Here is a 9,899-nt window from a genome sequence, read left to right as displayed (position 1 = left end):
AATAGTATTTTCCCACAATCCACTAAAAATCTTGTTCTTTAAACACATCGTTATTGACCCATACTTTCAACAAGTCAGTTAAATATATGGAAGATTTTAGACTGTATTATATCCAGAAAATACTAATTAAATTCCTTAAATTTTTTTCAAGAAAATAAACTCCTAATTTTCCTTTTATTTTTCTTAAGGTTTTAATCTCTAAAAACTGTTTTAAGAAAATTGCCTAATTTTTTTTAATTAAGAGAACCGTTAAAAATTTCCCTTCTTGACTAGTTAATTTTTCAAAATCAATTAATCAAGTTTACTTACTAGAAAAATAATTCACTTGATCATTTTCTCAAAATATAGGGTTTTAAACCCTCTTTTAATTCATTAACTAATAATAAATTAAATCTTTTATTTTTAAAAAGAATAAAAATTCTTTAATAAAAATAATTCACACTAAAATCAAAGTGGTAATTTTAGTGAAAATATGATTTCAAGACATACAAGGTTTATATCTTGCAATAAGCAAAATTTTACCTTTTACCTTAAGTTCCAAAATCTCATTTTTACACTAAGTGTGAAAAATCTATTTTTTCCACATTTTTAACTACATACTTTGTTAGTTCATAACTTTAAATTTACTTACCCAATTGTTACCAAAATTTTTCAATTCTATTTTTTATATGCTATTTAGGTCTCTGTAAAATCTTAGGTCAAAATGAGCATTTTTTTATTGGTGAAATTTGTTTTCCAACAATGAGGTAAAAAATGACCTTATTTTCAAGTCCTTATTTTTTTTTTTCAAATTTTGACAGTTAATAACTTTCAAACCCTAAAACACTTGAGTGTTTATACAAGGTTTATACAACTCTAATTATCACCTAAAACACTTGAGTGTTTTACTACCCACTTGCCCACTTGACATTAACCCTAATATTTAAATAAAATGGGATTAAACTTAAAAGTTAATTGATTTTTGTTCAAACCACTTTAAATCTTCACATGGCCGGCCAACCTTTCCTATGTATGCATTTATATATATATATACTTTTTAAAGGTGAATCAATATTTCCTAAGAAGAAAAGTCCAAATTGACTTTCTATACCTTTTACTCTATTTAAGTTTTAAAAACAAAACTTAACACATAATAATTAAATTAAATGTCTCTCACATTTAATTTAATTAATCACACAATAAAATTTTACCTAAGGTCCATTTATGGAATAAAATTCCTCATTTCGGTAAAATTAAGCATTTAACACAAAATGCCCTAAAATTTCCATTTTCTCTTAGGTTTATTATTTTTGACCAAACATTAATTTTTATGAATGTATTTTATGCCCAAAATATATTTTCCATAGCTTTTCATTTTATTTTTTGAGATTTTTACCCGATCAGGGTTTTTGTGTCAGTTTAGGACCGAAAGTCTTATCTTGACTTTTAAATCACAAAATTCATAATTTGGCTAGCAATAACTCATGGAATAATTTCCAAACAAATATAATATTATTTAAAATAATATTCTTAACTCGGGGAAAAATCCCGACCCGAGTCGTTTAAAGGTACCCGAAAACGCAGGACGTTACACTATAATCCATAAAGAATTATCATCTTCCAAAACAAATGCATTTAAGACAAAAGATTGACAATTACCTTGGGTTTCTCTAGCCTTGATAGTTAGGCAATCCTTTTTCCAATGCCCAGTCTCCTTGTAGTGGAAACATGCTCCTTCGGCTTTCTTAGCAGCGGGTTTTTCCCTAGCATGTTTTGCAGCACCTCTAGCTGGTTTTGCAGTAGTTGTGGCCTTGCCCTTCGAGGATGAAGCTAAGTTAGCTTCTCCAGGAGCGACCTCAGTAGTAGTAGCAGGCTTCTTTTCATGTCCCTTACTTGGTCCACCATTGATTCCTTCAAATATTTGAAGCTCATTCATGAGTTGAGTCATTCCGTACTTCAGTTTGTTTAGTAAGTAGTTGGTGGTGAATGGAAGAAAACCGGGAGTAAGACTATTCAGAATAAGCCCCACTTGAGTTTCCTCGTGTATGGTGGCTTGTTGAATCCCAAAAGAGGTATGTTTTAAAATTTAAACTCGCAAGTGCACGAATCGTTTCGGAATATAATGTTCATGTAAGTACGAGGTCGAACCCATGGGAGTTGAATAACATCAAAAGAAACTATTTCAAACAAAGCAATAATATTCTAACCTAGTTCCAAATATTTGATGAGATTTTGTTTTAGAAAAATAAAAGACAAGTAATAAAAAGATTTAAGATTAAATAGAAAAATGGTTTTCAAATAAGATAAGTAAAATAAGATTATTAAGATATTAGAATCCACAAAATGCAAGTTCAATAGTATTTATAAGTATATTGATTCCCAAGTTTTGATATAGTTGAAATAAATCACACTATATATTTTTCCAAAATATATTTTCTAGTCAAGCACAAGTTACTCTTTCAAAAATGTAGGATTTTTCTTCACTTATATAAGATATAATTTATAAGCATTAGTTGTGTTACAACCTAATGAAACTACAAAAAATCAAAGAGATTATGTTTAGGCAAAATATGATACTTATGCTCTAAGAATTAGATGTGAACAATTTAATGAAAAACATTTAATCAAAGAATATCATATTTTTGCATAATGAAGAACTAAGTGTAATATGCTTTAACACTCAATAATAGATGAAAAATGCATATCTTTGATAGAAAAATCCATAAACAATGTTACACAAATGGGAAATCAACATACAATAAAAAAAATACTATCTAGTTACATTTTGCTTCATCATCATCTTAATAACCTTTGAAAAAGATTAGAAGCTCATAACTAGATTGAAATAAAAATTACAAAATAACATACTTGACATGCTCTTCAAAAGATGAAAATGGTAGAGAGAAACTAGTGAAAAGAAGAGAGAAAAATGTGTAGAAGATGTTGAAAAAAAAGATGAAGAAGAAGAGCCCCCCAAATGGTCTTACAAGACTCTATTTATATGCAAAATATGGAGATTAAATTAATCAAATTAAAATAAATAAATTGATTAATTTAATTGTGTTGGGAAGTGGTAGGATAAATAGAGTAAGTGTAAGAGTATTGGAAAGATGAAATGTTTGGTTGGGTAAAATATTAATGAAAAGCTAGGGTAAAAAAAATGAATTAGGAATGTTTATTTAGGTGAGAAAAATAGGGAAAAGTGAATTGATATTTGAGTGAAAAATATTGGGAATAAAAATGTGATTTTTTTGGCCTTTTGGTGGCTATTGGCAGCTTGTGGCATATGGGGCATTTGGGCTATTGAAGCTGACATGGGCCAAGCAGACTGGTTTGTGTTGAAGAGCTAGGCGTGGCTGGTGTGAAGGGTGGCAGCTGGAATGGGCTTCGTGGGCCTTGGTGGTTTGATTGCTGAAGGTGGTCTTGGCTGAATTGAAGTTGCTAGCTGCTGAAGCAGTTGAAGGGAACGGACTGGCAGGTTGGATGGAGTTGAGGCTAGAACAAATGGGAGCAGGGGGTTGGCGAACGCGTGGCGCGCTGGCATGCCGCCACCTGGCGTGCTGGTGTGAAAAGATGCGTGGGGCACGGCTGGGCCATGGAGGTGCTTGGGCTGTTTTGCACTTAGAAAAATGCCATTTTTTCTTCTCTTTTTCAGCTTTATATCTTTTATTTTCTTCTCTTTTCAAAGCCCAAAAATACCATAAATTCCCTACAAAATAAACATAAAATAAATCATAATAAAATATTTTCAACTATAAAATAAATCAATTTAATTCTTTGAAAATATTAATTATAACTTAATTTATATTTAACATTTAATTTCAATAATACAATATTTTTACCTCAAACTAAACCACAATAATTCAAATAATTAACTACAATATTTTACAACAAAATAACTATAAAAACACACAAAAATCTATAAAATCAAAATAAGACTAATAAATTCAAAATTAATTAAAAACTTAATAAATCAATTAAAAACTCAAGATTTAAGCAACAATTAGCACATAAAAAGTGGTAAAATAACTCTATTTTGTAGAGTTATCATGGCTCCTTGCAATTCTGCCTCTTAAAAGTAGTTTGTCATCTTGATGAAGTGATCATGAACATGCATTCCAGGCGCCATCCTGGCATCAACATACTTGTCCAGATTTGTGTCCAAACATTTCTTGATGCTACTCCATGATTTCATAGGCAGTTTCGACATCCTCCAGCTTCGTCCTTAGCATGTCTGAAATGCTAGCTAGCATGTATGGCTTGGCTTTGTTGTTGACAGCGAGCCAATGCTCGTACTTCTCCCTTGATTCTTTTGAAGATAAATCACCAGGGACGTCAGGACAAACTTCAGTCTTAACAAACTTGGAGTTGTCGTCGATCAACACAATGTTAATGTTTGACTTCCCTTTTGGAAAATTCTCTCTAGTGAGAAGTTCCTTGAAGAGAATGGAGATAATGAGATTCGACATAGAGCTGCAATTATCAATAAAAAGAAATCAATGTGTTGTTTAACAAACATTTAATCACATAAATATTTAGAAATAACTCAAATATATAAAATATTCATAGATATGTAAAATACTAAAAAACACATATCTACTATTTCTAAGATATTTTAACTAGTCATGAAACATGTGTCCCGGTAGGCGAGATTCACAAATTCACTTAGCTAAATAGAGAAAATATCTCAATTAATAATGGTCTAAAACTATTATTAATAACCTTCATATTCGATCAAAGTCACGATATCCAATTATTTCGAACTTTATGAGCTAGACCCACGATTTTGATTATTATAGACTTATTTCTCATAGTCACTACAGGGATGAGTCTATAAGGGTTTGATCTATAATTATCTATCCTAAGAAATTTAACCTTGTTAAAAGTCCAATGAACAGTATCCGTAGGAAGACATAATCAAAGCTCCATAAGGCCTTACTAAACTCTAACCTTGTTAAATTAACGGTGGAGATCGAATTTCAAAATTTAAAGCTCATTATTTTAATTTAGTATTTTCCCTGTGAAATTTATAAAACTAGATTTTCTATATTATTTAAAATAATTAATAAACCTTAGTATAAATTTTTTTTAATTCTAAAATACCCATTTAAATCCAATTTAAATATTTAGAATTACTGTGTTACTAATCATTTAATTTAGGTTCAAATATAATTAACCTAATACAATCAAGTTCAACTTAGGTAAATGGGTCTTAACAATTTGGGCTTGCATGGAGGAGGATTGAGTCCAGTATGTCGTTCCCACTACAAGGCCCCCTAACTTCCATACATAACGCTAAAGACGGGAATTTAAACCTTCGTTTTATTGATCGTTATTAAATTGATTAGGTCCAATCTAATAATGTAAAGCAAGTGAGTCTTCACAAGTGGAACCACTCATAAGAGAGAAATTTAAACTTAAATAAAACATATCAAGATTATGACTCGTTTTATTTGATTTTTTTCTCATTATCTAAAATAATGGGCTATCACTATAACCTATTGTACGCCCTGAAAATCAGCACGTATCTTTTTAGGCAGCTCGGGTACAGCTGGCTAGCAAAAGTCTATAATTAATGTTCAACGTGTTTACTTTTCATCCGGGGAAATTTAGCATGATTCCCTAGACAAATAGCTCAAGCTGATGAGTTCAAAGTAACTTACTGCTTGGAACCATTTGTGGAATATATCATCGAAAGGCACAAGCTAACGTTACGCTAAGCTCGTGGTACGCCAGAGGTCTGACGTACCCCAGGGTCTTTATAAAGTTGACCACGCAATATAAACGTTCGTAAACAGACATCACGTGTCTATTTAGTCCCGAACTCTCAGATACGCAATATAAATGTGCATGATCAGACATCACACACCTGATTTAGACCATGCGATCCATGATCTATTTTACCAAATGATTAGACCACACTTCAATATAAAATGTAAACGTTAATCATCAGTGTCGCAGGGATGATGTGAGGGATCAAGTAATCACGGGATGACCCCAACACCTACCCAGGGATCATTCTCCTATAAATACCAAGACCTTTGATAGAAAAGGGGTTGGGGTTTTCTCTGTGTAATGCAAATATTCTGTCAAAATAGAGAGAGACATATAGTAATAATATTGACTCGTGGACTAAGGGGATTTTAACCTCTGAATCACGTAAAAAGGAACGAGTGATCTTAATATATCATTATAAGTAACTTGAAGAGTGATTATTCTCCTTACGGTTTACCCTTAAGCACTAGTTTATTCCAGCTAATCTTTGTAATACACTGTTGGCGAAAAACCGTATCAATAGTTTGGTGCTTTCATTGAGAGCTGCGAATTTGTGCCATTGAAAAAAATTCAGGAAAAAGTTCATCATGGTAGTCACTCATTCAAGGCACGGTAACGAAACGGATCAGCATGGTGGACAGAAGGCTCACCGTACCACTGTTTCTGACAAACAAGGCCCAGAGATCCAGCAGCGATCGGGAAAACAACTGATGGGCCACAGCGCCACCGGAAGTTCAGCACCTCTACCGCCGAATCTGAACCCGAATTACTTGACTGCAGTAGAGATGGAGAACATGCAGTTGAGGAGCCATCTAGCCAAGGCCAATAAGCAAATCGAGGAAGTCTTGGCTCGGTTACCCCCTCTTGCAACCGACGTTAACGTCGGAAAGAGGCAAGGCAGGACTCGTAAGTCTCGCCGAGATAGTCGACCCAGGCCAAGTCGATCGGTTAGAACATCAACTCCAAGTTCTACTCCCGTGTCGCCCAATCACCAAGAAACCCCGTTTGGTGGCTTTTCCAGGATCACCAACGAGTCAGCCGGTCGGTCAGAACCTCGACTCCGAGTTCAACGCCACCGTCGAATGCTCATGGCAACCCACGCAAACGGTCTAGGACAAACTCGCAAAGATGGCGTGTCCCGACCGGTTTCCCTGTACCACGATCAGATCCTCATGCACAGGGAACCAAAAATGGTGGAGCAGAGCAACCTTGGGCTAGTTTGATCCGACCTGATGGGACAAGAATTTCTTCACCAATCAGACACCCTCCATCACCGATCAGGCATCCGTCCCCACCTCGGTCTGCTCGAGACATCCCTACCTACAGAAACAGTAGGAGGAATCCTCCTCCCACTGCCCCTGCTCATGTCCCATGAGCACGCAGGAATGCTCCAGATCCTCATCCTCGACCGTAAGCTCTGAGCTTCTCTAATGGAATTTATTGGACGAAGGATCGTCAAAGTGGTAGAACCAGCACAGAATTGAGGAATCAACTGAGCTCAGCTCAAAACCCTCGGGTTGATCCACATACCGATGTGCGAGATCGCCTAAACTCAGAAAGGACCAATCCGACTCGCGATGGAACCAGCAGCACTCACCACGAGGGAAGTCTTTCCGAAGTACGTGACAACGGGAATGCCCCACCAAACCAAGCTCGAGCTTGGAGGGACAATAACCCGTCAAATGCGTACGGCTAAATGGGAGTTGTTGAACAACCCTAGGGAACAAAGGACCCAACCCTCGAGAGGCTGGACCAGATGGAGGAACTGGTGAAAAGACTCCTATCAGAAAAGGAAAAAGATGAGTACGACTCAGGGGACAAGCTCGAGCTTTTCGCCCCCAACATCGCAGCAACATCATACCCACCAAGTTTCAGGATGCCCCATTTAACAAAGTTCAACGGAGATGGAGATGTTCAATACCCTAATGATGGCCCATAACATCGGACTCGAATTAAGATGCTTAGTATTCCCTTCCACTCTGGTCGGACCGGCCTGGCAATGGTTCGAGCAATACAAGAAGCATTCTATCAGCTTGTGGAAGAGCTTCTCTGCTGACTTCAAGAGGGCATTCCGGGCTTCTCAAGCAGCTCGAATAAAGGCAGACTCCCTATTAAACATAAAGCAGCAGCGCAGAGAGCCTCTGAAAGCTTACTTGAGTAGGTTTCCCAACATCGCTGCGCGAGCTAGAGACGCGGATGAAAGCTCCAGGCTTATGGCAATAAGAACAAGAATCCTTGTCGGAGGCGACCTGTGGAAAGAGATCCAGAGAAAAGGCGTCAATACAGTGGATGTGTTCTTGAACAAGGCTCAGAGATGGATCAACCTGGAAGAGGCGCGAGCTTCGATCGCAGGAACTAGCCAAGTCCCTGCCCAGCCCGTTGGAGAGGAAACAGACGTGGCAGCTACGGCTCAAGCCGTTACGCAGAATAACCACGGGGGAAGAAGCAAGAGGAAGGGAAATGGCGAAGGCGGCTAGAATGGTTCAAAGAAAAATAAGCTCATGGAGAAATTCAAACCGATCTATGCGACTTAGCCGATCTCACAGATACCAGGGAGCGCATCTTCTTAGCGAACTCTGCTCGCCTTCCGTGGAAGAAGCCCGAGCCTCTAAAAAATCAAAGGGCGAAGAGAGACCCTTCAAAATTTTGTCAATTCCACAATGACATTGGTCACAACACCGATGACTGCAGGCATTTGAAAGATGAGATCGAGACGCTCATCAGGGCCAACCCCCTAGCTCAGTATGCCCGGAACCGAGTCATTCCTAATCAGCCCGTTGGGCAAAACATTCAATCAGCTCTGGAAGCCCCCGCAAATCAGACCGGAGCCCAGGTGAGTCAGGATACCCCTCCTCTGATAATAGGAGGAGAAACAACCACCATATTTGGAGGCCCTCATCTGGCAGGCACGAGCAGAAATGCCCAGAAAAGGTATGTCAACGAGCTGAGGTCTCACAATGGAGTTGAGTTCGTCCCGGAGCAGCGTTTGTCTAAACATCAATGATTGGAGAAACAACCCTATTAGTTTTACTGAAGAAGACGCTAGTCATGTCCAGTTCCCGCATAATGACCCTCTAGTCATAACCGTCCAGCTCGCCAATCAGAGAGTTAGGCGGACCTTGGTCGACAACGGGAGCTCTATGAACCTGCTCTTTAGGTCCACATTGGAGAAAGTGGGATTTTCTGTGGCCGAACTAAGGGCAACCTCCATGATGTTGTATGAGTTTTCCGGAGAAGGGTCGACAGCTATCGGAACGATCGAGTTCGTGATAACCCTAGGTGAAGGACCACGAACTATTTCTAAGCTACTCGAATTTTTGGTCGTGGATTGTCTGACCGCATACAACGCAATCTTGGGTAGGCCCACGCTGATGGCATTCGAAGCTATAAATTCCGTCCGCCACCTCGTGATCAAATTCCCTTCATCCACGGGAATATGTACTGTCTAGGGCAATCAACTCGCTGCTAGGGAATGCTATATCATTTCCATGAAGGGAAAATCATAACCCGGGCAGCAGACTATGGTCGTGCAAGATCAAGGAGAGGAATCCCATGAAGTAAGAGATAATCCTGGGATGGAAGAACCTCAGCAGGTCAGTTGCAGGGGAACCACCCCGAGTGAGGATATTGATCCCCAGATAGGTGAAGATAGACCCGAGCTCCAGGCTATCGAAGACCTCGAAGAAGTAAACATTGATCCCAAAGATGCTTCGAGGGTCGTTAAGCTCGGGAAAAATCTTGACGCCGACAGTAAGGCGGAACTGATTACTTTTTTACAGGAAAACCTAGACGTTTTCGCTTGGTCCCATGAAGACATGATAGGAATCAGCCCGAGTGTCATCATGCATACTCTAAATTTGAACAAAAGCATGCCTATGAAATCCCAGAAACAGAGGCGTCTGGGTACGACTCGAGCTGAGGCACTGGAGGAAGAAGTAGCTAGGCTTTTGAAGTGCGGCTTTATCCGCGAGGCTAGGTATCTGATCTGGTTCACCAAACCTTTCCTAGTCCCAAAAAAAATGGAAAATGGTGGACCTGCATCGATTTCTCTGATCTAAATAAAGCATGTCCCAAGGATTGCTTCCCCTTGCCAAGGATTGACCAGTTGGTGGACGCCACCGTAGGGCACGAGCTCATGTCCTTCA

Source organism: Humulus lupulus, chromosome 3 (assembly GCF_963169125.1).
Source record: "Humulus lupulus chromosome 3, drHumLupu1.1, whole genome shotgun sequence".
Taxonomy (NCBI): Eukaryota; Viridiplantae; Streptophyta; class Magnoliopsida; order Rosales; family Cannabaceae; genus Humulus; species Humulus lupulus.
The sequence above is the reverse complement of the archived record's forward strand: the minus strand, read 5'-3'. Positions refer to the sequence as shown.